At 48.2% G+C, this 26,867-nt stretch overlaps 1 protein-coding gene across 4 annotated transcripts in view; it reads right to left on the bottom strand.

The window, feature by feature from the left end:
- The window catches only part of SOX1 (SRY-box transcription factor 1), a 726,279-nt gene that overhangs the window by 240,937 nt on the left and 458,475 nt on the right, over window positions 1-26,867 (bottom strand). For all 4 annotated transcript variants that reach the window (XR_008620717.2, XR_004666025.3, XR_004666030.3 and 1 more), the window contains exon 4: window positions 1,847-4,352. The gene's annotated coding sequence lies outside the window, so the exon portion shown is untranslated. The remainder of the gene's footprint in view (window positions 1-1,846; window positions 4,353-26,867) is intronic.

Below are 26,867 nucleotides of genomic sequence, written 5' to 3'. Positions count from 1 at the left end.
ACATCATCTCACTGTCTCAGTGGGCCACGGGTCTGGAGGTGGGTGGGCTGCGTCCTCTGGTCAGGGTCTCGCCAGGCCGAAAGCACAGCAGCCGGGGCTGTGATGGCATCTGAAGCTCAGGACCTTTCCCAAGCTCACTGGTTGCAGGGAGAACTCAGTTCCCTGAGGTTCCAGTACTGAAGTCTAATTTTCTTCTGGCTGTTGGGTGGGGGTTGCTCTTAGCTCTGGAAGCTCCCCAGGTCCTGGCCTCTCAGACAAGGCAGCAGGTAGGCCACAAGACGGGTCCTGGGTGACGTGGCCTAATCAAAGTGGCCACTGACGCACCTGTTCACAGTCCCGCCCACACTCCAGGGGAGGGGCCTCCATGATGGAGAGGGAACCGGAGGACATTTGGAATTCTGCCTAACACAGGTGGAATAAGTAGAAAGTATAAGAGGCTAAATACAAATTCAAATATATCCAAAATTACTACAAAATAGCTAAAACGCCTTATCACCAGATTAAAAAAAGACCGCTCGTTTCTTTCCGGCTTTCCTTTTTGTGTGAATTTTTCTCGTCTATGTAATCCATGTGAACCATACACATCCATATCTGCCTTGGTCATTTTTCATTGTCATTCACAATTTCCATATGGTTAAATGATTTCAAAACAAAATTCCAACAGAGCTAACACCATTGTTTACAAATGTCTCCCTCATCATCTTTTTCTTACCAATTATTGTCTATTATATTATTATGTATCTTTTCGTGTACATTATTTAGCTTTGTTTCCTTAGGAGAAATTTCTGAGGCTGGAATTAGAGGGTCAAAGTTATCATCATTTTGGTGACTCTGGAAACAGCAAGATTCCCCTCTAGAGTGTCCACTCCCTCAGTACCGTGTGGAAGTACTGAGTGTGCTGAATATGGCCACCTTTACTCGAAAATAATTGCTTTATACTTTTGAACATGATTTCATCAACTGAACAAGAATGCACATAACTAGAAAAATAATAAATAGCCAGTTCTGGAGACATGGGAGGTTCTGCCTCTCACCTTTGGCTCTGGAAAAGTTTACCATTGTGAAAGCTTAGCAGAACCCACCCTCAGCCCCACTAGCCCTCTCCTGAAGTCTGAGGGCTGTACTGCGGGCATCTCACCCTCACCCTCACCCCCTGCCCAAGGAAGCTGAGCAGGAGACCGGGGGATGCCTGCGGCAGGACAACCAGCCGGCACACCGGGAGCCAAGGGGAACACTAGGGGAAACTCCCCTCACTCAGCCGTCTTCTGTTTCAGGTGAAACTTGTAAGGTTTGCTAAATCCACATCCCTTTCCCTCATGATTTCAGATACTCTGTTTTCCCAAGGAGGCCGTGGCTGTTCATGGGGATCCTGCACCTCCTCGACCTCATTCTTTCCCTGATCCAGGAAAAGCCAGTTTATTTAAGCTGCGTACTCTAAATTGAAATGCTTTCTAAAACGAATTGGATCCCATTTATAACATTTTCCATTAAATGTCATTGATAACATTTAACGTGTCCTAATACTGTTGGTTTATTTCCCAGAGCCCCCCACTTTTTAAATCATGAAACAAACAGATGAGATTCTCCTCTATCAATGAGACCCATGAACCCAAGTGAATTCATGATGCATCCAGGACTCCTCACCCGAGCAATTAAGAGAGTGGAAGGAACAGAAAATGGCAGCAACATTCTGTGAGTCCTAGAGATGAAACCCCAATCCCTCAGGAACACAAGATAATTGTCCTCACAGAAGCGAGTGCTCCACAGACCTGTCCATCTGGCTGCATCCTGGAGAAGCCCTTTCCGCAGCCAACCCAGGAAGCACGAAAAGTAAAGCACGCCTTACCTTTTGAAGATCCTTGCAGGGTGGGCTTGTGGATGCCTGCTAATCCTTAGCTGCAGAGAAACATTCTTCTCAGATTCCCTCTCCTCTTCTCTGAGGTGATGGCAATTTGTAATCCAAACCCAAATGACTTTTGCTGGGGTGTTGATCCTGGCTAATTGTTCTTGGGCTGAGAGTTTGATAAGAAGTTTGCAAGGTTCAGCTGTGTGGCCACTGGGACTTCAGGAAACAGGCTCATTGCCCCATGCTGTCTGGGAGAGACTTGTTTATTTACCTCTCGTTCTTCTGGATTTTAGTAGGAGAGGAAAGGCAGCTCCAGGTTCAAACGGCCTCAGAGGCAATCATAGCACTGGCCCGCTCTCCAGGAGGGCAGTTCAGTGGCCTGGGGAATAAAGCTTTCCAGGCCTCAGACCTGAGAAATTAGTCTAGATTGAGGAAGAAAAAATGGATTTAAAAATTTGGTAAATAATTCTTCCCCCCAAAATCACGGGCTATGTGAAGAGTTGGCGGAAGAAAGGAAAGGGAATGGCGGGGGTGGGAGTGCAGGAGCGATTGGCTGACGGGAGGCGCCCAGCACAGGCCACACGCCCCTTTCCTACATCCTCCAGGAGCGCAGGTGCATCTGGCTGACGGGAGGCGCCCAGCACAGGCCACACGCCCCTTTCCCGCATCCTCCAGGCTTCCATGTCCTCGCATTGTGCATTCACCTTAGAAACGTCACACTGGGTGACAGTGCGTGCATTTGGTGACATTTGTTGCTTGGAACAACTGTGTTATGCAAGTAGGCCCCAATGTTTGTGATATAGTGAGTTCCAACTCAGTGTGTTTTTCTTTTTTTTTTTCTTTTCTTTTTGAGACAGAGTCTTACTCTGTAGCCCAGGCTGGAGAGCAGTGGCACGATTTCTGCTCACTGCAACCTCCTCCGCCTCCTGGGTTCAAGTGATTCTCCTGCCTCAGCCTCCCAAGTTCAAGTGATTCTCCTGCTTCAGCCTCCCAAGTAGCTGGGACTACAGGTGTGCACCATCAAGCCCAGCTAATATTTGTATTTTTAGTAGATACGGGGTTTCATCATGCTGGCCAAGCTGGTCTCAAACTCCTAGCCTCCACCCATCTTGGCCTCCCAAAGTGCTAGGATGACAGGCATGAGCCAATGCACCCGGCCCCAACTCAGCGTATTTCTCATGCCCTCCTGGTCTCTCCCCGTGGACAGTCTAGATCCTAGAAATGTCAAAGCGTTCCAGCAGGACCCTCTCTGCAGGGTGTGTCTGTGCCCAGAAGCCTCCTGTGGGCCCTGACTCAGGGCAGCACCCGCTGCCTCCAGGTGAGGGGCTTCTGGCCCAGGGCGGTGAGCTCCCCGGCCTGCACAAGCCCTGGTATTTTCCACAGAGCCTCTTGCTCTTCAGGATGTTTTGGAATTTCTCTTCTGCCTGCTGCTCCTGGGTCGGTGACAGGTTTTGCTCTTCAGGAGGTTAGAAATCAGACTGGTGAGAGAACGACTTGTTGAGAAAAGGTGCATCTGATATCTAATCAGCTCACTATAAATATATTGTTCTCAAAACTTAGGCATTTGCTGTGATGAATTTCCATCTGGCGTTCGTCGTGAAAGAGGTCCCACTTCAATCAGCCAAACAGGCAGGTCTGCGGGCCCATCCCTTCCCCATGGACGGCCCATCCCTTCCCTATGGACGGCCCATCAGATGAGCTAGAATCACTGACCCACAGGCCTGGGGATGGGTGCTGGTGTCTGGGGAAACTCGTGGCTGCACGATGCTTCGCAGTTCTCAGGAAATGTGGACGGCAGGGCCTTGTGAGTCCTGGGCTGTGTCCTCCCCGCCCTCATCTGTTCCTCCTCCCCAACAGGGGAAGAGCGTCAGCCCCTTGCCTGGATGAACCCTTTGATTTGCTTTTGTTCTTTGCCCATGAAACCCTTTCAAGGCAGTGTCTTGATCAGTCTTCATTGACTCTTCATTCCTCAATAAACAAGTAAAGACAAAAGAAAAACTCCTGGACACCGAAAGGTAGAAATGGCGAGCTGGCCATCTGGTCTGGTGAGCGCGGCCTCGGGGCTGTCTGTGGTGCGGGATCCAGCATGGTGAGCTTGGAGTGGGCAAGAAAGGGGTCAGGATGCCTGCTGTGAGGGTGCAGAGCCCACTCAGAGACAACCAGCCTCACTCCAGCAGCGGCGGGGACCAGCGTGCATTGGATAAAAAAGACCAGAAATCCCCGCAAAATCAGTACAAGATGCAGTCAGTCGACTCCAGCCTTCAAGGAGGAGGCGTCCTCAGGTGTCTCAGGCACTGACTCCCGGCACCTGCAGCTGGTGTGTGCTTAGGAGGTGCAGAGGCTGACGTGGAGGAAACACCTTCAGTTCCCGGGGCCTGGGCCTGGCGGATGCTGCCCAGCCCCACACACCCTTGAAGACCGTGTAGCACCGGACATGTGGCCAGAGGGACAGCCAGCTCAGGCACACGCCAGCCGCAATCGGGCTGCGCTGTGGTGATAGCAGCGCCTGCAGAGAGAAGACCGAAGGCAGTGAGAGTCAAAAAGTCATTTTGGCAACAAGTTCATGTATCTCCTCGTTAACAAGAGGTTAAGTTACAAATGACACTTTAATGCCGTGGAGAAGAGGGCTCACCCATGGAGTAAGAATGTCATTTCTTCAGACATAATGATACATAAGTGAACACACATTCATAAGGCACCAATGAACAGGTATTTCTGAAGCTGTCAGAGCAGCCAAGCCTCTCATCAGAACTTCACCATTATTAAAAATAAAGATCAAGCCATACAACCTTACATTAAATAAATGGTGTTTTTTTTCAAAAAGGTTAACATTCAGAAAGCATCACCTCCTGATGATATTAGAGCACTTTACTGCTATCTGTGGTCTTGAGGTTATTTATTTTTTTTGAGACAGGGTCTCACTCTGCTGCCCAGGCTGGAGGGCGGTGGCAACATCTCAGCTCAGTGCCACCTCTGCCTCCCAGGCTCCAGCGATCCTCCCAAGGAGCTGGGACTACAGGCATGTGCTACCACGCCTGGCTAATTTCTGTGTTCTTTGTAGAGACAGGGTTTCACCAGGTTGCCTGGGCTGGTATTGAGGATATTTTGAATCATGCTGTCTGGAAGGCTGAACTGCTGCACCATGGCGGTTACTGTGTGACTCTTTTCAGCTCCGAGTTCAGTGACGCCACACTGGCTGCAGGAAATCTGCCTCCAGGGAGCATTTACACCACAGAAATTGGCCAATGCTGCAAATCAGCAACCCCACTCCCTGGGCTGGATTTTAAATATTTCCCAGCATAGCACTAGTCTAAGCCCAACTAGGAGGGCAGTGAGAGCAGAGGAAAGCGGCAGAGGAAGAAAAGCCTGAGGGCTTGGTGCACCAGAGGGCTGTGCGTTCCTGCCTGTGGAGGGTTTCGCTCCCGCATCTTGCCGATGCCCTCTTCCTGCGTCTGCGTGTCCTACCCCCGTATCCTTCTTTCCCTCCACTTCCATCGTTCTCCCCACAGAGCTTGAACACTGCAGGAAATCCTGATTGTGCTTTTTCTGGTAATCTCTATGTCTTCTCTCTCAGGTCATTTTTAACGCTGATGGAAGCACACGGTGGATCGCGCCTGGACGCTGAGGCAGTGCAACCCTCCTCAACGTGTGCGGTGCGCACCTGTGTAAGACGGGCTGTCCTTGGGGGCTCAGGTCCACTGAGCAAGTGTAAGGATGGCCTCTCTTTTGAAAGCAGCCTCTCTAGGCAGCACACTAATTACTCCTGGGGAGCAATTTTCCCATGACCAATTCCATAACAGGTCAACCCCTCCCTCATCCTTCTTTTAACCAATACGATAATTCAATATCCTGTTTGGAAGGCCAATCCCCTCCCCACTGCATGGTGCCATTGTGGTCACTGATTTACCTAGAGGGTGTCACTGCAGATATTTTCTGACAGCCACATTCCTAGTTTTTCTCCTCTAACTCCCACAAAGACTCGACTGCGGATGATTCTAAGGCAGTTGTCATATTCCTTCTCAGAGGGTTGTGAATGCTCACCTAGTTACGTATTCATTCTGGGGAATGCCTGATGTACCATTCCAAATATCCATGTCCCTTCTTTCTAAACATCCATTTACCTTCCAAATATCCTTTTCCGTTTTTTCCAAAATTAACTAAACCATGATTTTTCACTGAGCACATTGCTACACTATTTCCTGGTCTTCTCTGCAATTATATGTGACCATGTGACCAAGTTTTTTCCAATGAGGTGTAAGCAGAAGTTGTGTGTTCCATGAGATCTCAGAGTAGTCTCTTGAAAAGGGAAGGAGTACACCATTTTTCTTATCCCCTCCATCCTGCTGCTGGGAACATGACTTGATGGTTGGAGCATCAGCAGCCATTCTGCACCATGAGAGTAAGGACCACCCTGCCCCCCAAAGAATGATAAAGCAGAAATCAGGGAAGGTTTTGGATTCCTGTAGACCATATGTCTATCACACCAGCTCTAGTTCCGTTCTTTCTTTTCATTTTTTTTTAGGTGCTAATCCTAATTATAACTGGTAAGTACTTTTCCCAATGAGTGCGTGATTAGTTCCCTTCCCAAAGGCTAATTGTTTGCCTCAGCCTGTTACTAAATTCATGCCAATTTCCATGTCTCTCCAGGACAAATCAGAGTTGTTCTAGCCCATGTCACCTTCTCACCAAATATGCATCATTATTTTTGATTCTTTGGTTATTGCCCCTTTTCCCACCGTGGTTCACATGACCTTTCCTCTGGGAGAAACCAGGGAGAGTCAAATACCAGGTAGGAGAGCTCCTCCCTTGTGACTTCGTCTCTCCCTGTCCTCTCTGCAGAGGGTCTCAGGGCCTTTTCCCTCCCCTCCTGTTCCCAGACTGCAGCCCTGATACAGGGCACTTTCTCTCAGCTCACATCAAAGGCCTGCATCATTAAACCTCTGTGGGGAGTGCTGGTTGGTGACAGTGAAAAGCTCCAGAATTGAACAGAGAGATTCATCGTACTAAATTTAGAAACAGGCTCTCTATATTTAGTTCAGATCTCGAATAGGAAAATGTGCAGCCTGAAGATGTACAGATTAAATAAGAAGAGGAGCAATTTGCTTTGTCCTTGAATTCAGGCTTCAGAAACATCAGATACTTCGTCTTCAGTAAGCGCCTGCCTAGGCCTGGAAGCACCCCGGACACTGCAGTCAGCAAGTCCTCTCCCTTAGGTGAGCCTGAGGTTCTGCAGGGGGTGACGATAACAAAACAGCACAATAACAGCAATTAACATTGGCAGAAGTGAGGCTGCTTCAGGCACCAGGCACGCTTTGTAGGCATGATGCCACTCAGACCTCACTTTGACACTGTGTCCTGGAGTTACGTAAATCACTCCATCTTACAGACAGGGACAGTGAAGTGCTGAGAGGTTAATAACCTTAGCAAGGCCACATAGCCACAGAGCAGGGCCAGGGCGTGAACCGGAGCCTCCTCTCCAAGACCTGCTGCTAGGCTGCCTGCCTTTGGAGAAGTCTCTGATCTCCTAGGACATGTATTTAGCGGATCCCCAGTATTCACGGGTTCTGTATTTGTGAATTCACCTGCCCACTAAAATGACTCGTGGCCATCTGCAGAGGTGGGCAGAGTGGAGGAGAACCTGAGCCATGCGTGTGCCCCTCCCGCTGACAGCCAGGGCATGCTGCCCCCCCATTTCAGCGCTTACTGTAAACAGGGCCGAGGCCTCCGTAGTGCCCAGCTTTCCACACTTGGTGCTCTTCGCCGGTGACTTTGCTGTTTGGAATGGCCCTGTGCCTGGTGCTGTCTTGTGTCCTGAGCAGAAGAGGCTGGGGGGCCTTAGGGGAGCTTCATTCAGGCGGCAGCCGTGGTGCTGCTGGGCGCAGGTTCAGTGTTAATGAATCAACAGTGCATTGAATAAGGTGTCTTTAAGCAGACACATGCAAGTCAGGTTATATATTGATTGGCTCACCAGAGGCCCACAGGAACCTCACCCCGCATTTCCCCTGGAGAAATGGCTTGGGATCTGCTAATGCAGTGTCTGAGGGGTCCTTATAGACCATAACCATACTGCGAACGGCGAATCAGCTGTGCCTGCAGGCTGCCTCCCAGGCAGCTGTAACCTCCAGTCCCGTACTTTCTTTCTTTCTTTTTTTTTTTTTTTGAGACAGAGTCTTGCTCTCTCTCCCAGGCTGGAATGCAGTGGTGCGATCTCGGCTCACTGCAACCTCCCCCTCCTGGGTTTAAGCAATTCTCCTGCCTCAGCCTCCTGAGTAGCAGGCATTACAGGCACCTGCCACTGTGCCTGGCTAATTTTTGTATTTTTAGTAGAGGCAAGGTTTCACCATCTTGGCCAGGCTGGTCTTGAACTCCTGACCTCATGATCCACCTGCCTTGGCCTCCCAAAGTGCTGGGATTACAGGCGTGACCCCCTGCACCAGGCCCAGTCCCCTACTTTCGAGCTTCTCGCCAGCTCTGCCCCCAGCATGGAGCGGTCACGGGGGTGCAGCGGCTCTTTCTACAGGGAGCGTGAGGACGGGGACCTGCCCTTGCCCTCCAGCCACACTGGGAGCTGGCACGCGGGGGCCCCAGATCTTTCCCGCGTGTCCCTCCCAGGGCAGGGAATACAGAGGCCTCCGACAGCCAAGCAGGGTGAAGAGTCTGGCAGCCACAGTTCCCAGGGTGGCCTTGTGATTCCGATAGATTCGGGGACTTCCTGAGATTGGAGGGGGTAAATCAAGAAATAAATTTTCAAGCCAATGGAGAGCAAAGCCTCCTCCCCAGAGCAAGACGGAGGAAGGAGGAATCGAGGTGAGCTCCATGCAGCGCTGCTCAAGAGCTTCTCAGGACGTGGCGTGTGACCCGCCCGTTTCCGAGGACGTAGGAGACAGGGGTGCCGGAAGCACCAAGGCGATGACGTGCAAAGTGTCCCAGTGAACAAGGCCCCGCAAAGGCTGCTTCTCCAAGCCCCGTGTCCACCCGTTCCGTGGCACTAGACACTGTCACAGCTGAATCACGTCTCCCACAGTTAACACGCCGAAGCCCTAGGCCCCACACTTCAGAATGTGATGGTTTGGAGATAGGGCCTTAAAGAGGTAATTAATGAAAAATGAGGGCATGGAGGTGGGCCCTAATCCAGCTGGACTCGTTTCCTTTACAAGAGAAGAAGATTGGGACACAGACACGCACACAGGGACGGCGGGTGGAGGCCCCCAGAAGAAGACGGCGTCCACACACGGGGGAGAAAGGCCTCAGGAAAACTCGTCCTGCCCACACCCGGCCTCAGACTCCCAGCCTCAGACTCCCAGCCTCCAGAATCAGGAGAAAATGCATTTCTGTGGTTAAGACCCCACTCTGTGCTACGGCAGCCTAGAGGCTTTCCCGGACTGATGACTCCCAGATCAACATCTCAAGCTACGCCTGCTGTGATGTCTTTCTAATGACCACTAGATAGGTCCTCCCTCCCCTAACGACCACCAGAGACATCTCCCCATCCCCTAACACCCGCCAGAGACGTCCCCCCATCCTCTAAGGACCACCAGAGACATCCCCCCGCCCCCTAACGACCGCCAGAGACATCTCCCCATCCCCTAACGCCCACCAGAGATGTCCCCCCGTCCCCTAACAACTGCCAGATACATCCCCCCATCCCCCAACACCCGCCATAGACATCCCCCATCCCCTAACGACTACCAGAGACGTCCCCTGTTCCTTGTCCCCTAACGCCCGCCAGAGACGTTCCCCCATCCCCTAAGGACCACCAGAGACATCCCCCCGCCTCCTAATGACCACCAGAGATGTTCCTCGTTCCCCATCCCTAACCACCACTGGAAACTCCCCTAACGACGGCTGGAAATGCCCCCGGGATGCCCAGTGGCACCTTCACCACAGCACAGCCAGAGCAGAGTTCCAGATTCCAGAGGACTCCCGATTCCCTCAGGAAACCTGCTCCTCCACTCTGTGTCCTATGCATCACTAGAAATGCATGTAACATGTATGAACAGTCCCACGCCCTGTCCTATGCATCACTGGAAATGCATATATGCAACATGTATGAACAGTCCCACGCCCTGTCCTATGCATCACTAGAAATGCATGTATGTAACATGTATGAACAGTCACACTCCATCCTATGCATCACTAGAAATGCATGTATGTAACATGTATGAACAGTCACACTCCATCCTATGCATCACTAGAAATGCATGTAACATGTATGAACAGTCAAGTTGTATAACAAAGTGAAACTGAAGGCTCATCCTTGTGTTGTTCCCAACACTCAGAGCCACTTATCTTCCTGCCCTTCCTCCTGGTCTGGGGTGGATTTCCCGGGACTGGCAGGCGATGCCCTCAGTGGGCAGCTGGGGAAGGAAGAGGAGAGAGACTGCAGGAGGAGGTGACGGGGGGCTCAGCCAGGATGAATTGCCACTGGGGCCGGCCTGGTTGTGGCCCTGTGCATCCCCTGACTCCCCAGGCAGCACTGGGCGTGCACATTAGCCTCAGGTGTGGTCCCACTTTGTCTTGGCACCACAGACCCCCGGAAGGATAGGGGGTCTCATCTGGCTCCAAACAACAGGATGCCCTCGGCTCCTGCCGGGTGCAATCAGGGCCTCGGGCAGCTGAGAGCCTCCTCTTGGATCAGCCCCGTGGCCTCCATACCTGGGCCTCCAGGGCAGCAGCCTCCACACTGGGGCCTCCACACCAGGGCCTCCAGGGCAGCAGCAGGGCTGTGTCCCCCGCCTTTCCTTCAGCCACAGCTCATCGCTGACAGTTGACACAGCATAGTTCCACCTGCACAGCCTTTAGAGAACCCCAAAGAAGAAGCACCGCAGGAACCCCATTTCTAGACTTTCCACCAAAACTCATGGGAGTGCCCTGGGGGGCTCCTGCTTCAGAAGACACACTGAGCACCCTCCCCACCACCAAGGTGGAGACCAAGGGAGTCTGCAGCCTGTGACCACATCGCCTGTGCTTTGTAATATGTTCAATGTCTCGCCTACAAATAGAAATAACATACATAATGTACAGGTCGGGTAGCCATAAATATACACATAGAGTAAGTTATAGAAATCTAGAACTAACAATACCTCATACCCCCTATACATTCCATGGGAAGAGGGACTGGGGTTGTCATCACTGTCCCCGCCTCCATGGCTCTTGCTGCGAGGCTGTGATGCTCTGCAGCACCTGCTCTCTGGCAGGAGCACTGCCCAGCCCTCTGTCCCATCCAATGCAGGAAGTGGCCAGCACCTTGCCCACCTCACCTTCCATCCCCCTTGGCCATGTCCCCCGTTCCTGCCTTGCAAGTGGATGGCATGGAGACAGTGGCAACGCTGCAGCCCTCTTGTAGCCATGAGGAGGCTCAGAAGATTTGCAGGGTCAGGGCCCCCAGGCTGTCTAGATGCCAGTGCCGCAGCCTCAGGACCTCTGGTGCTGTGAGAAAAACTCACTGGTGTGTGTGCACCCATGTTCAGCTTTGCTGTTCCTTGTGGCTGAGTCAGTGCTGACTGGCACGGTGGGCACTCAGGTTTCTCCTAGCACTTTTCACTATTAACAGGATGAGTGAAAACACTAATTACATGAAGCCTTCACTGTAGACGAATCAGCACATTTATGGATTTTTTTTTTAAAATATCCAAGGGGGATACACTAGGCCATATTTCCTGATCATGTTTGATCACATAATTTACCACAACTCCCCTGTCCCAGTGCTTCCGGTGGTTTAGGAAATTGCTGCCTTACTTTAAAAACAAGCCTGGGCTGTGAGCAAACACCGAGGCAGGAAGAGCTTCTTTGAAGTGTGTCTGCCCTGGTGAAAGGAGCAGGGACTTTAGATCCACACTCTGCCCTTCGCAGCTGTGTGATGCGGTAAAATTAGCTACATCTCCAGCCTCAGTTCTGTGACTAATATGGGGGTGGTAAGACCCCCTCACAAGACACGTGGTGGCCGGGCGCGGTGGCTCACACCTGTAATGCCAGCACTTTGGGAGGTGAGGCAGGAGGATCGCTGGATCCCAGGAGTTTGAGACCAGCCTGGGCAACATAGGGAGACCCTATCTCTACAATAAAAACAAAAAATTATTCAGGCGTGGTGTCACGTGTCCGTGGTCCCAGCTACCTGGGAGGCTGAGGTGGGAGAGTCCCTGGAGCTCAGGAGGTCCAGGCTGCGGTGAGCTGTGATCGCGCCACTGCATTCCAGCCTGGGTAACAGAGCGAGACTCTGTCTCAGAAATGCCCCAAATAACAACAATGAATCAGGTGTGTGGGCTCAGGACCCTGCGTTTGCAGGGTGTGAGCCCCAGCCCCTCTCCATCTGGGTGCCCTCGTGCCCTCCGTCCGCTCTCCAAAGCTGCTCTCTTTCTGGATCTTCACTGTACTTCCCCGAGCCTCAGTTTCTCCCATGTAAAATACAGAGGTTTGCTCCTGGTTTGCTCAGCTGGCATTTTGGCCAGGGTTGGCCCCAGATCACAGGCCCTTCAGCATCCTGATTCCATCCACCGTGTCCAGGAGCCCTAGTCCACCGCCAGTCCCAAATGCCCTCCACCCCCAGTCCCAAATGCCCGCAGGAGGCAGAGTCACCCACACAGGAAACCTCTGGCCAAGATGGTCTCTGTGGCCCCTCTCCATCAAAGCTGCTCCATCCCCATGCCCCACCGTGCTAGATGTCAAGTGTCTGACACGGGGTGCAGCGGAGCCATGAGCAGCTGCAGCCCACACAGCTCCACAAAGCCATGGAAGCATTTGGCACCCCCACCAGGCTGCTGTTTTTATTCCCGTGGTCGAATAAGGAGCCCGAGGCTTTGGGATGGTTTGCTGTTGAGCTGTGAGTTGTGCTGAGCTGGTGCTTTTCTTCGATGACATTGACCTATTTGTGTGGGGTCCTTGTGTCTACCTGACTCATCCCGGCCCTGGGGAGGCCGATGCCCCCTCTCTGATACTAACCCCCCATGCCTGCTGTCCACGGCTTCACCTGGGAGCAAGAGTGAGGCCATTTCAAGGACAAGATAATTACAGGAACCGAAGGAGCTTCTCACTGAACAGGAGACTGGAGAGACGGCCTTCATCCCAGAGCAAGTTGGAGTCTCTGGGCGCTCCTTGCAGCCTGAACCCACATGTAAATGGAAGGCCTTGTACCTTGCTGATTCCCAGAAATCCTCCCTCTCCACCGCCTTCCTGGGCTAAGTTCAACACGGCCGACGTCTGAGCTCCATCTGCTCTCTGCTAATGGAAAATGGAGTGTGGGAAGTGAAGATGTTTTTGAAAACACGTTTTCCAGGTGGGGTTGCTATTGATTAACCTCTCGTGGCGTCTCAGCCTTTCTCCCTTAGACCCGAGTTGTGTGACTAATACCTGGATGTATTGTGTGCCCTCGTTCGTGATGGCTCAAGTGCTGTTTGTGGGATGGGACCTGCACTCCCGCGCTCTGAGGCGGGGACACGGGAGGCTGTGCGTCCACCAGGCTATTTATCAAGATAATAGTTGCCTGCAAGGGTTCTAGACATCCACTTGTCCACACCCCAGGGAGGAGCGGGGCTCTTTATCATGTCTGGACTTAATAAAGAAGAAATAATGCAGCTGTACTGCTGGCTACAATGTCTCTTCTCCAGTAATCCTAGGTTTCAATTTTCTGCTTAGCATTGTGTACACAGCAAACAGCCTCACGAATTTAACCGTGCTCCAGTTTCCCCTGGTGACGACAGGAGAAAGGTTCACAAAAGACCCCTTTTGGATTTAATAGGACGCAGAACAGCACAGTGTCACATTGTCTTCATGGCCCTGAGGGCCCAACTCTCTTTTGTGAAAAATCGTAATTTCACTAATACGGGAAATACGTTTCCAGTGGTTTTCTTCCAGTGTTTAGACTGTCACGACCAGGAAGAGTCGCTTTGGAGGGTTGCAAAGGGCTGCCCAGCCCCAGAAACAGAAACAGTGGCACTCCTCCACACCGTGAGGAAACCGAGGCACAGCAGGCCCACACATCAGGCCCACAGCCCCAGCCCGCTCCAGGACGCGCCTGGAATTGCCTGTGAATTGCTGGGAGGGGGCAATTCACACCCACGCGTGCCCCGTCTTCTCTGCAGACGTGGATTACATCAGGTGCTCCACCACGCTGTCAGACTGAAACCAGCGGGTTGATGTCACCACATCCACATTCTAAATCAGCAGCCCCCAACCTTTTTGGCACCAGGGACCAGTTTTGTGGAAGACAATTTCTCCACAGATGGGGGGTGGGGTGGTGGGGGGATGGTGTTGGGATGTTCCACCTCAGAGGATGAGGCATTAGATTCTCATAAGGAGCCCACAACCTAGAGCCCTCCATGTGCTGTTCACAGTAGGGTTTGCACTCCTGTGAGAATCTAATCTGCTGCTCATCTGACAGGAGGCGGAGCTTAGGTGGTCATGAGAGTGATGGGAGCAGCTGTAAATACAGACGAAGCTTCACTCACTTGCCCACCGCCCACCTCCTGACACGCGGCCCAGTTCCTAACAGCTCACGGGTGGGAACCCAGGGACTGGAGACCCCTGCTCTAAATCGTCCTGAACCTCACACTTCTGAATTCAAAGCACAGCTTTACCCTGCAAGTTGCTTTTTTCAGGTAACTTTGCATTTTAAACATCCAAGGTGTGGAGAAACTGGTTTTTAGGGTCCCATGAAGAGAACACTCTTGTATCTTTCAAATTCACTGGATTTGGAGCCCGTTTCCTATTGAGGTACTTTTTTTTTTTTTTTTTTTTTTTTTTTTTTGTCACAGCAGGAATTTCTGTTCCTCCCTGTGTTGTGTTTCAGGGGGAGAGAAAACATGCAGCTGCCCCCCAGGGGTAAGCCTTCCTCAGTCCCCTAGTCCATGAGTTTAGCATCTCCCGGACTTGGCACTGTTACCTGGAAGCCAGCAGCCCTTCCCTTCAAGGGCAGTGTGGTCTGCACCAAGGCCTGAGCTGGAGCAGCAGCACATGCCCATCCTCGGTGGCTTCATGGGCAATACATTCGAGGTCACGTGAGCCCTGTGGGCCGTAGCATTTCCAAAGGAACCATGAGCCAGCCCTGTTTGGCAACCGAGAACACACTGGGCAGTAACCTCCCTGCAGAGGACATGCCCAACATCATGGCCTTTTTTCTTTTTTTTTGAAACAGGGTCTTACTCCATCATCCAGGCTGGAGTGCAGTGGTGTGATCACAGCTCACTGCAGCCTCGACCTCCCAAGGTCAATCCTCCTGCCTCAGCCTCCATAGAGCTGGAATCACAGGTGCACACCACTGTGCCTGGCTAATTTTTTGTTTTTGTAGAGATAGGGTCTAATTTTGTTGCCCAGGCTGTTTTCAAACTCCTGGTCTTAAGTGACCCTCCTGCCTCAGCTTCCCAAAGTGCTGGGACTCAACACTGTGGTCTTGATCAAGAGCGGAGAGGGAGGTACTGGTGCAGGCAGCGAAGTCAGGGAGACCCCCTGGTGCCGGTGCCTGAAGGTGCTCCCTCTCCACCTGGGTCCAAGGGAAGCTGCTCCCTCTCCACCTGGGTCCAAGGGAATTTAACGAACTTTAGCTTCCAAAAGTTTTCACATATGGGAATGTTTCTCCACGAAAAGATGTCTTTGGTAAGTGCAGGCAAGTGGAATCAATATTGGTTTTTAGACCAGGAAGCCAAATCCTGTCTTCAACATTGGCTGTGCTTCCAACATTGTTAAAGATGTTTAGCAATTAATTCAACCAATTTTTAACCATGTTTTTATCCTGTTATACTTTTATTTTTAAGGGGAGATGTACTAGCCGACCAGTGCTAGGGTAATTAGCAGTCTCTCTGTAAATGTTTGGGAAACTGAAAGTGGAATGGGATTGGTCTCATGGTAATCTGACCCCACAAATGCTGTTTCTGTGTCTGTTACACAGAGGGATGCTTTTCCTCCAGTTAGAGATCTTCTGCATACAAATAAATGATATTTTGGGGTGTAAAGTCTGATAATCTGAGACAGGTCTCAGTTAATTGAGAAAGTTTATTTTGCCAAGGTTGAGGATGCACCTATGACACAGTCTCAGAAAGTCCTGACGACAGGTGCGCAAGGTGGTCGGGGCACAGCTTGATTTTATACATTTTAGGGAGACATGAGACAGCAATCAATACATGTAAGAAGTACATTGGTTCCATCCGGAAAGGGGGGGACAACTCAAAGCAGGGAGGGGGCTTCCAGGTCACAGGAAGGTGAGAGACAAACAGTTACATTCTTTTGAGTTTCTGATTAGCCTTTCCAAAGCAGACAATCAGATATGCCTCTATCTCAGTGAGCAGAGGGATGACTTTGAATAGAATGGAAGGCAGGTTTGCCCTGAACAGTTCCCAGCTGGACTTTTCGCTTTGGCTTAGTAATTTGGTGCCCCAAGATTTTCCTTTCACAGAGAGGAGGGTGTCTATTTTTTTCTTCAAGGTGCCTTGAAATTAAGGCAAGAAGAATGGGGTGAAGCTGACTTCCAATCACCTTGGTTTTTTCCTCGGAAGGAAAACACGTTTCGTGGTTGTGGCAGAGCAGAGGCAGCGCGAATCCTGCAGTGACTGGCTGCATCCCTTAAAGATTGTTTTTTTAAAAGATTTTGTAGAATGTATTTGTTTTCTTTCCAAGAACTATTGGAATGTTTTCATGCACCCTTGGAACAGCCCTTGGAGACAACCCTGGGGAGGGAACAGTGTCGCTGGAGGCCAGCCTCCCGGGCACCCACACTCCCCTCGCCTGCCTAGGGGCCTACCCAGGTTCACCGGACACGGGCACCACAGGGCAGGAGGGTGGGGAAGGGTACACTTTCTCCTTGTTCCTAGCACATGGTAATGCACCCCAAAGCAATACTCGCCCAGAAAGCAGTTACTAAGCACATAGAAAGCTGAGGTAATTTTGTGAAGAAGAACACTGAAACAATAAAAGCTCAGCATTTGGAAGCAAGTTATGACAGCACTCAGCATAGGGGTAACATATTCACTCGGGCTACAGTAGAAAATGTGCTTTTTATAGTAATATACAGTTTTATGTCCATATGTATTTTAACATTTTTCTTTTTCTTTTTTTCTTTTGAAACAGGGTCTCTCTTTGTCACCCACGCTGGAGTGCAGGGGCATGATTTTGGCTCACTGCAGCCGTGACCCCCCAGGCTCAAGCGATCATCCTGTCTCAGCTCCTCATGTAGCTGGGACTATAGGCCCCTATGCCTGGCTAATTTTTTGTGGAGATGGGATTTTTCCATGTTGTCCAGGCTGGTCTTGAACTCCTGAGCTCAAGCAATCTGCCTGCCTTAGCCTTCCAAAGTACTAGCGTAACAGGCATGAGCCACCATGCTCAGCCTATTTTAACATTTTTCTTGGTAATAAAAGTAACCATATTTTTATCAGATGCTTTTTTAAAGCCAGTCGATGTCGGGAAGGCTGACTTGGTTCATGGATACAGTGATGGGCAAACACCAGGTCAGAGCCAGTAGGGCGAGGCCAGGCTTCCCACTCAGGGTCCCCTGGGCAAGTTGCTTCCTGTCTCAAGTTGCACTGCCCTAACTGGTCAGTACAAAGAGCAGTACTTTGGGAGGCTTTGTAGTTAAATAGAAATGGAAAAGCACTGTTGCCTCTTGAGATCAAGGCCATACGTTTAAAAATATAGTGTGAAGTCAGTGTGATGGATCACACCTATAGTCCCAGCTACTCAGGAGACTGAAGCAAGAGGATTGCTTGAGGTCAGGAATTCAAGACCAACCTGGGCAACATAGCAAAATCCCACCTCTCTCTCTCTCATCTCTCTCTCTATAATATCTGCTACTATTATACACAATAATATATACTAGTGTATATACATATACATACAAGTAGATGTACATATGTGTGTGTATATATGTATATATGTGTATATATTTATATATGTATATATGTGTATATATGTGTGTATATACACATGTATATATGTGTGTATATATACACATGTATATATGTGTGTATATATACACATGTATATATGTGTGTATATATACACGTATATGTGTGTATATACACACGTATATATGTGTGTATATACACACGTATATATGTGTGTATATATACACGTATATATGTGTGTATATATACACATGTATATATGTGTGTATATATACACATGTATATATGTGTGTATATACACACATGTATATATGTGTGTATATACACACGTATATGTATATATACGTGTGTATATATACACGTATATATGTATATATACGTGTATATATACATGTATATATGCATATATGTGTATATATGTGTGTATATATGTATATACGTATATATGTATTTATACGTGTATATATACATGTATATATGTATATATGTGTATATATGTGTGTATATATGTATATACGTATATATGTATATATGTATATATGTATATACGTATATATTATATAAGTATATATGTATATATATGTGTATATATATACACACACACAGAGAAAATGTGATATATATACACACACATAGAGAAAATGTGAGCCTTACATTATTTTGAATTTTCCAGTGGTGCCTAAACCTGTGTGTACATCTACTGTCCTCATGCTTGTTGATTCGCTAGTGTCCATCTTCCCCTTTTAATACAACAGGACACAGTTCACTGCTGTATGTTCTGCACCTAGAAGGGTGCCTGGCATGCAGTAGAATCTTAAATAGGTATTGAATAAGTAAAATGTTGGTAGTGTGGTGTTAAATGAAATAGTCAATATATATAGGAAACTCACTAGTATATATTATTGTGTATAATAGTAGAAGATAGTATATATTATCATTAAGAAGCTAATAGTTTATAAGTTTTGACAGCATCACAGCCCCTTCCACTTCCAGCTTGATAATCAGGAGCCTGCTATTAGCAGAAGATAGCTGGGGAAGAGTGCCTTCTAGAACCCACCTCTTCCCTCCATCTCCCCAAGAAGAGGAGATGTATGAATAATCTACAAATGGTAGGGAGGTTTATGTTTTTAAGCAGCACTTAGGTATTTTAAGATTTCTCTTTATATTAAACTGTAATAAGTAGCAAAGGGGAAGATAATTTAAAGCAGTCCATTGGTCTGAGAGCTAAGTTTCAGTATTTTTGGCAAAGTTATGGCAAAGTTATGGAGCTTACATGGAATAAGAATATATGTCATGGTGTTGGGATAACTGAATATCTACATGCAGAAGAATGAAATTGCATCCTTACCTCACACCATATATAAATATCAACTTGAATGGATTAAGCATTTCAACATAAGATCTGAAGCTGTGAAACTACTAAAAGAAAACCTAGAGGAAAAAGCTCCATGACATTAATCTGGGCAACGATTTTTTGGATATGACCCCAAAAGCACAGGAAGCAAATTCAACAAAGACAAATGAGATTTCATCAAAATATTAATAAAAAGCTTCTTCATGGCAAAGGAAACAATCAGCAGAGTGAAGAGACAGCCTACAGATGGGAAATGTACCTGCAAACCACACATCTGATAAGTGGCTAGTGCCAAGATATGAAAGAACTTCAAACAACTCAACAGTAAGAAAATAAATAGCCCAATTAGAAAGTGATCAAAAGAGCTGAATAGACATTTCTCAAAAGAAGACAGACAAATGTCCAACAGGTATATGAAAAATGCTCAAAATCACTTATCATCAGAGAAATGTACATTAAAACCACAATGCCACATCACCTCCCACCTGTTAGAATGCCATTGTCAAAGACGAAAGATAACAAGTTTTGGTGAGGATGCAGAGAAAAGGGGACTCTTGTACCCTGTCGGTGGGAATGTAAATTACTACAGCCATGATGGAGAACAGTATGGAGATTCCTCAAAAACTAAAAATACAACCACCATATGATTCAGCAGTCCCAAAGGCAGGCATATACCCACAGGAATTGGAGTAAGTCTAAGAGCTGTCTGCACCCCCACATTCCCTGCAGCACTTGAATAGTGCCAATATAGCCAATATAGAATCAACCTATGTGTCCTTCAAGGGATGAATGGATAAAGAAAATGTGGCACATACACAATGGAATATTATTCAGCCTTAAAGAAGGAGATCCTCTCACTTGAGACAGCATGGATGAACCAGAAGGACATTATATTAAGTGAAATAAGCCAACTGCACAAAGACCAATACTGCACAATCTCACTTGTTGAAGCTAAAAGAGTTGAAGTCACAGAAGCAGAGGATAGAATGGTGGTTACCAGGGACTGGGGTGGAGGGATTGTGGGGTGGGGCGGTGGGTAGGGGGGTGAGGTGCTGGAGAGATGTTAGTCAAAGGGTACAAACTTTCAGCTAGACAGGAAGAACAAGTTCAAGAGATCTATTGTACAACGGTGGTGACTACATTGTTAGTAACAATGTATTATATTCTTGAAAATTACTGAGTAGATTTTAAGTGTTCTCCTACACAAAATGGTATGTGAGACCATGCATATAATTAGCCTATTTAAACATTTCACAATATATGTATATTTCAAAACAACATGTTGTATACAATATATGCAATTTTGTCAATTAAAAAATTAAAAAATAAAAAAGGAAGCATTCGATTAATCAAAAGTCACATAGCAAAAGTAAAACATGACCTCTTCTATTTTTTTCAAATATTGACTTGACACTAAAACACTGAAAACAAAAAAGAATGAGTTGCCGATGGTGTGGTGTGAACCCTTTCCTTCCAGGTGGGCAGAGCCGTCAGTGTGATGCGACCGCCTCAGATCTGGGTTTGGGTTGGGTGAAGGGGAGGGGCTCTGCTTCTCACTCAGGGTCCCCTGGGCAAGCTGCTTCCTGTCTCAAGTTGCACCGCCCTAACTGGTCAGTAAAAGGAACAATATCTACCCCCTAGAGACAAGAGTCAAGTGCTTATTAAAATGCCAAGCGCGTAACAATCAACATTAGATCCCTGCCTCCATAGGGCAGTTATAAAACAGAGAACTTGCCAGGAATACTCCAGGACAGCAGATCCAGGTTCTATAATCGGTGTTGTCATCATAAAATACAGGTATTATGTCCCATGCATTTGCGTATGAAGCCAGGCTTGAGGGCCGACTGCATAAATATGAGCCTGTTATTAGGGACTTGCGAATCATGCGAGCAACACTGGCGTGCAAAACATATCCAGGGAGGAAACAAAGAGGAAATGTGTATGAACCCAACCCAAGATTAAATGTGGGTCATTCCTTGCTGAAAGCATGGAAGCTTCTGGGTGTATGGAGAAAGAAAACCCTTCTGGGCACCCTCGTAAAGTTACTCACAAAGGAAATCACAGGAATGTGCTTGAAGCTCATTTTATTCTTGGCATTCCCAAGATATCAGAAATATCATTAACGCTGTTTGAGAAATTAGAGAACTGTAAGGAAGCCAAAGAGCGGTGTGGATTTTGCTCTTATCAACCCCTCCCTCACTGAGCAGACGGCTCCCTCACTGTCCTTCCTGGGGCCGGCCCTTCCGGCCGAAGGCCCCCAGGGAAGCCAGCCCAGTTCGCCCCTGACAGTATCAGGCACTTAGGATTGAATTTTCAAATTGCCCTCCCGTTTGCATCTGCATTGATGTTTTGCATTTGTTTGAGGCTTGCATCTGCTTCCAAACAATGAGCTGTAATTTTAAACCTGTTTAGCACGCATTTAACCCAGATACTTCTTTTGTGACCATTTCACTTGCATCTGGGTTTCAGTGCAAAGAGGTTGTAAGGAACAAAACAAGAGCAGAATGGTAGCAGCCAGCAGCTGCATGCAGGCAGCACACCCCGTGCACACCCACGCGGGGCACGCAGCCCGTGGCACACCCTGTGCACACCCACGCAGGGTACACGGCCCGTGGCACACTCCAAGAACACCCACACAGGGCACACACGCAGTCTGGTGTGAAAGTCACCACTGCACAAAGCATGTGCCCATTCTGCAGCATGGAGGCTGCGTCCTGCGCCTGTGATTTTCATAATTCAAGGCTGTGGGTCCCACCGGGGCTTGCTGCAGCTGGAAGCCTGACCGCAGACAGCACTAGGAAGTGCAGGCAACCTCCGCCCCATCCATCGGAAATGGTCTGGACCCCGCGGCGAGAGCGGGCACCTCCTCTTAGTACTCACGAATCACTCCCTTGGCAGTGCAGGTAAATGCCCCGGGAGATGCCAACGTGCCCTGACTCTGAGGCCTGACAGCTTCAACAGAGGACCTTTAGGTCCAGAAGGGAGTGGGCAGCTGTTGGCTGAAACAGATCTTCCTTTCTTACTGGGCAGCGATTCCAGGTCAGCTTATTTGTTCTGACCCTGGCATTTCCTAAAGGAAGGGACTCCTGCTTTTGGTTCCATGTCCTGTTTTAGCAAGGCCATACCATGTCCACCCAGAACCTGTGGAATCTTTGCAGAGCCCATGGGTTTTGACTCATCTGCATGGCAGTGGTGTTTGGTTCCTAAGTCAGTTGTCACACTAGAGCTGGAGATGGAGACACGTGGAGATGGGATCCGTCCAGCTCCGCCCCACAGACACTGTGTGGGACCACCCTTGTACCCTGGGACACAGCTGCAGGGTCTTAGGGACCTCCTAACAGTTCGCGGGGTCTGAGTCAGCGAACTTCTCAAAACCATATTTGAACACATATTTATATAAAGTCTGAGTAATTTTCTCTGAAGGCATCAAACCTGACACAATGTTTATAATCTCAAAAATGGCATTTGACACAAGAGGATGCTTCTGACACACAATGGCTGGCTAGATGAAGGGCCAGAGATGCATTCCAGACCTGATGCTGCTGCCCGATGACAACTGAAAGCACGGAGACCCACCCAGGATGGCTCTGTACCCCGAATGGCGCTGTATCCAGGATAGTCCTGTACCCATGAAGACTCCGTACCCAGGACGGCTCTGTATCCGGGACGGCTCTGTACGCAGGATGGTGTTGTACCCAGGACGGCTCTGTACCCGGGACGGCTCTGTACCCAGGACGGCTCTGTACCCGGGACGGCTCTGTATCCAGGACAGTTCTGTACCCATGAAGACTCTGTACCCAGGACGGCTCTGTATCCGGGATGGCTCTGTACGCAGGATGGTGTTGTACCTGGGACGGCTCTGTACCCAGGACGGCTCTGTACCCAGGACGGCTCTGTACCTGGGACGGCTCTGTGTCCAGGACAGTTCTGTACCCGTGAAGGCTCTGTACCCAGGACGGCTCTGTATCCGGGATGGCTCTGTATCCGGGACGGCTCTGTACGCGGGACGGCTCTGTACCTGGGACGCCTCTGTGTCTGGGACAGCTCTGTATGAGGGATGGCTCTGTACCAGGGACGGCTCTGTACCCGGAATGGCGCTGTACCCAGGACAGTTCTGTACCCAGGAAGGCTCTGTGCCCGGGATGACTCTGTATCCGGGATGGCGCTGTACCCGGGACACCTCTGTGTCCGGGATGGCTCTGTATCTGGGACGGCTCTGTAGCCAGGATGGTGTTGTACCCAGGACGGCTCTGTCGAGAGGCCTTTATGTGACGACAGAAATGCCGTACATCTACCCCGTGCACGACGGTGGCCGCCAACCACACAGGGCTGTTGAGCACCTGAAACGTGGCCAGTGAGGAAGAAGAATTGAGTTTTTAATTGTATTTGATTTTGAATAAGTTAAATTCAAATTTAAATTTAAAAAGCCACATGTGGCTAGTGGCTACCATGTTGGAAAGTGCTGATAAGGTTCTTTTCTGTATGTTTATTGCTACCTAATCCCACCTCCCCACCATACGCCTAAACAGTTATGTAAAAATAAACACTCACATTGTGGCACTGACTCTCAGGAAAATAATTTTTATAACCTGAAATGTTAATTTTCTTTTTTTCATTATCATTGATATAGCATGAAAAATATCCCTAGAAACTTGAGATGAGAGAAACAAAATTCATCACTATCAATTTATTGCTTCTGCTGATGTCCTCAGGGGATAGATTTTAATTTACATGTTGTCATTTCTTTTAAAATGCTTTTATGGGACAATTACACATGCCACTTTTTTTTCAGAAACCACAGATCAATATAAAGGCAATTAGCAATATTTTTATCCTTTAAAAATAAAATGTCAGGTTTTTGAAAAATGATTTTTAAAACATAAACATTACAAAATAAATTTTATTTGGATTTTGGCATATGATGTTAAAACAACCTCTTGCTGTCGTGAAATATGTCATTCAAAAGTCAGTGTTTGTGCTCCCAGTGTTACCCACAGCTCTAGGCATGGAAAGAATTCAATGAATACTTGCTATAATCCTACAGCATTATTGACGTGCCAATATTGGTACTCTGATCTATTGTAATTGTCTATGTGCCAAATTCTGCATCTGTAAAATAAAATTATATTTGGACTTTCTGATGCAGTGGTGGTAAAATTACATCAGTTAATGGACACAAAGTACACTGATGCTGTTGGTATAGTTGATGCTGTTAGTATGGTTGATGCTGTTGGTATGGTTGATGCTGTTGGTATGGTTGATGCTGTTAGTATGGTTGATGCTGTTGGTATGGTTGATGCTGTTGGTGTTGGTATGGTTGATGCTGTTGGTATAGTTGATGCTGTCAGTATGGCTGATGTTTTTGGTATGGTTGATGCTGTTGGTGTTGGTATGGCTGATGTTTTTGGTATGGTTGATGCTGTTGGTGTTGGTATGGCTGATGTTGTTGGTATGGTTGATGCTGTTGGTATGGTTGAGGTTGTTGGTATAGTTGATGCTGTTGGTATGGCTGATGTTGTTGGTATGGTTGATGTTGTTGGTATGGTTGATGCTGTTGGTATGGTTGATGCTGTTGGTGTTGGTATGGTTGATGTTGTTGGTGTTGGTATGGTTGATGCTGTTGGTGTTGGTATGGTTGATGCTGTTGGTGTTGGTATGGTTGATGATGTTGGTATGGTTGATGCTGTTGGTGTTGGTAGGGTTGATGATGTTGGTATGGTTGATGCTGTTGGTGTTGGTAAGGTCGATGCTGTTGGTATTGGTATGGTTGATGCTGTTGGTGTTGGTATGGTTGATGCTGTTGGTGTTGGTATGGTTGATGCTGTTGGTGTTGGTATGGTTGATGTTGTTGGTATAGTTGATGCTGTTAGTATGGCTGATGTTGTTGGTATGGTTGATGATGTTGGTATGTGATGCTGTTGGTGTTGGTATGGTTGATGCTGTTGGTGTTGGTATGGTTGATGCTGTTAGTATGGTTGATGTTGTTGGTATGGTGGATGCTGTTGGTATGGTTGATGTTGTTGGTATGGTTGATTCTGTTGGTGTTGGTTTGGTTGATGCTGTTGGTATGGTTGATTCTGTTAGTATGGTTGATGCTGTTGGTGTTGGTTTGGTTGATGTTGTTGGTATGGTTGATGCTGTTGGTGTTGGTGTGGTTGATGCAGTTGGTGTTGGTATGGTTGATGTTGTTAGTATAGTTGATGCTGTTGGTATGGCTGATGTTGTTGGTATGGTTGATGATGTTGGTATGGTTGATGTTGTTGGTATGGTTGATTCTGTTGGTGTTGGTTTGGTTGATGCTGTTGGTATGGTTGATGCTGTTAGTATGGTTGATGCTGTTGGTGTTGGTGTGGTTGATGCAGTTGGTGTTGGTATGGTTGATGTTGTTAGTATAGTTGATGCTGTTGGTATGGCTGATGTTGTTGGTATGGTTGATGATGTTGGTATGGTTGATGTTGTCAGTTTGGTTGATGATGTTGGTATGGTTGATGTTGTCAGTTTGGTTGATGCTGTTGGTATGGTTGATGTTGTCAGTTTGGTTGATGCTGTTGGTATGGTTGATGTTGTCAGTTTGGTTGATGCTGTTGGTATAGTTGATGTTGTTGGTATGGTTGATGCTGGCTTCTTCTCTAGACTATGGGACTCTCTATGGGGCCACAACATGCTCACATCTGTAGCATTTCGGCTACTCAAATGGCTACTCAAGATATGTCTGCAAATGACCAAATGACAACAGGAACAAATGAATCAATAATGGGGCAGATGGGGAGGGAAGCATGAGTGGCACATTATAGAGAAGGTGAGGTTTTGTTGGGTCCTTCAGGAGGGAAGGCAGGCTGGGTTTCTCTGTCTCTGCGTGGTGGACGATGGGCACTCTGTGTGTGTCAGATGGGCACTTTTCAAGGGCTGCCCTGTGCGCTGTGGGGCATTTAGCAGCATCCCTGCTGTCCACCCAGGCATACTTCCCCAGCTGTGACAACTGAAAAAGTATCCAGACATTGCCAAATGTCCCCTGGAGAGACATTTGCATTCTGTGGTTTGGGTTAGGGCTCTAGTTACAAAGTTCCATAGATTTTGAGGGTCTGTCCCAACCCTATTTTGCCATAGAAATTTTGCAGAACTGAGGACTTTCAGGAACTGTAGGATGTTTACGGTAGAAATGCCTCAAGGAAGGGCCGTACCATTAACAGTGATTTCTCTCTGGGATTGAGGTTAGGAATGGTGTTTTGTTCTTCTTTAGGATTTTTGATAAATTCAAAATGTTCTACACACATACCAAAAAAGCCTGCGTAAAGTTTTATTATAATAATACATTATAGGTGTATAAAATGTACTTCATTTATTAAATTCCATTGAGATAGAATTCTCTTCGCCCTCCCGATCAAACCCTTTAGATATCTTCCAGCCTGACCCAGTTCTTTGGGTCCTCAGGGCATCATTATGAAGTCGCAATAATTAGCTATAAATGTAAATAAGGAAAGCTGAAGCAGACGCCCCTCCATCTGAACCGACGCGGTTCCCTGGGTTCTGCACTGACAGGGCCACTCCGCTGTGACCCTGCACTGGCTGAAGTGCTCTTCGGGGCTGAATGCCTCATTCTACCATCCACAGGGCCTTTGAACAACTGCTTTTAAATGTGGTTGTTGAATTAATGCTTGTACCAGGTACCAGAGTGCAGAGAGCTGCCGCTGACGCAGTGCTGGTCACTCTGCACCCACTTGAGTGTTGGTAGGTATGTGTCAGTCTGAGATCAAAGGCCCAGGTCTTCCCCACCCCTTTAATTTGAATATGAAACACGGCACCGGCAGTCAAAATCCCGAGGACAATCAGCACACGC

Source organism: Pan paniscus, chromosome 14 (genome assembly GCF_029289425.2).
Source record: "Pan paniscus chromosome 14, NHGRI_mPanPan1-v2.0_pri, whole genome shotgun sequence".
Taxonomy (NCBI): domain Eukaryota; kingdom Metazoa; phylum Chordata; class Mammalia; order Primates; family Hominidae; genus Pan; species Pan paniscus.
The sequence above is the reverse complement of the archived record's forward strand: the minus strand, read 5'-3'. Positions and strand labels throughout refer to the sequence as shown.